The sequence below is a fragment of the Oncorhynchus mykiss genome, chromosome 18 (assembly GCF_013265735.2).
Source record: "Oncorhynchus mykiss isolate Arlee chromosome 18, USDA_OmykA_1.1, whole genome shotgun sequence".
NCBI lineage: Eukaryota > Metazoa > Chordata > Actinopteri > Salmoniformes > Salmonidae > Oncorhynchus > Oncorhynchus mykiss.
The window spans coordinates 34,957,420-34,959,422 of NC_048582.1; positions in this window are offsets into that span (position 1 = coordinate 34,957,420).

Consider the following 2,003-nt stretch of genomic DNA (forward strand, 5'->3'; position numbering starts at 1 on the left):
CATGGCAATGACGGAGGAAAATTCTCTTGGGAGATAATATGGTCTCCATTTAATTGTGAGGTATTCTAGGTTGGTTGAACAAAAGGACTTGAGTTACTATATGTTCCTAGAATTTCACCATGAGTCGTTAATTATGAAACACACCCCTCTGCCCTTCTGCTTCCCGGAGAAATATTTATTCCTGTCTGCGCGATGTACTGAGACTCCTGCTGGCTTTACCGACTCTGACAGAGTATCCCGAGAGAGCCATGTTTCTATGAAACAAAGTATGTTACAGGCCCCGATGTCTCTCTGGAAAGAAATCTTTGCTCTAAGCTCATCAACTTTGTTATCCAAGGACTGAACATTAGCGAGTAATATACTCGGAAGCGGTGGGTGGTATGCACCCCTCGTAAGTCAAACCAGCAGGCCGCCTCGAGTGCCTCTCCTCCACCGGCAATGTTTTGGGTCGGCCTCTGGAATAACTTTAATTGCTCTGAGGGGAGTGAACAAAGGATCTGCTCCAGGAAAGTCATATTCCTGGTCGTAATGCTGGTAGTTCTGGTGAGTTACCGCTGCTCTAATATCCAATAGTTATTTCCGGCTGTATGTAATGACACAAAACATTTCTTGAGCTAATAATGTCAAAAATCGTTATTTCAATCAAATGTAGCTAGCTAACAGGCTCAGCTAAATAAAAATCCTCCTAGATACAGCCACGTCTCATAGTCATGTCAATCAATCAATCAAATGTATTTATAAAGTCCTTTTTACATCAGCAGATGTCACAAAGTGCTTATACAGAAACCCAGCCTAAAACCCCAAACAGCAAGAAATCCAGATGTAGAAGCACAGTCGCTAGGAGAAACTCACAAGAACGGCAGGAACATGTTTAAATCATATTCGACATAATGGGTTATATCACATTTGACATGGGTGATTATGTCACCGTGTTATGCCACGTTTATGAACCCTTTAAAGCATGAAATATGGTAATAGATCTTTTGTAACACATTTATGTAGTGCTAATTTAAAGTGGGAGATGTTTCTGGATGATGCAACTAGCTGCCTTGTTGACATCATGACCGAGTGGCGCAGATTAGCCTAATGTGAGAAGAGCGCTCCTCACTCCCTGCTTGCTCCAAATGACATGACGGGCCATTTCCCGGTGCATCCCGGGCCAGTGTAATAGAACTCCCTCAATGAAGGGAAGCGAGTGGGCGGAGGGGCGATTTGCACGTGGAGCTTGGCAAAAGGGGGCAGGATTTGTTGACATAATTGTAATCCAATCCCAATCTTAATTTTCTTGTTGTGACTCACTGAGGTTCAAAACTCTGTTTAGATAAGACTGACTTTATGACCAAAATTATCCTATTTACACGTGGTGGTCAATTTTGACCCTAGAATAATGTTTTCTGACTCAAGTCAATGCTACATAGACCTTTTTCAAAGGGATTAGTTGGTTTCAAGGGGCAGTTGCTCTTTAACGTTCCCTAATAGTTGTGTTCTGTGTGTGTCACTGAGTAGGCTGTGGGTGTTACAAAGCATCTATAACCATTTGTCATGCTTTAAAGGGTTCATAAATGTGGAACCCAAGATCCCAAGATCCATAGGTAAGGCTGTACATTGCAATATGAATGTCAATACGCACAATACGCTGTATTGTGAGGTGATTTACCACAGTTAAAGTTCCCTAATATAATATTTGTGTAAACTCTTCAGAATTGTAATCTGTCGGTGTCACCAAGTAATGCAATTCTAAAGTCTAATACATCCACAGTGTGATTTCTACATATTCTTTATAACTTTGTGTCAAATTAACTAATTATTGTCTTTTGTTGAATTTATAAAACAACATTCCGACCTTGTTTAGCATTAGGCCTATCTAGTCCAAATATGGCATGATTCCAGTATTTGTATCCATTTGAATCACTTCTAATGGGGGACCTTTATTCTGAAGGAGAAGCTCATTCCGCTATTGTGGCTAATCCTTATTGTGGCTAGCTTCACACAAGTGTCCTGTT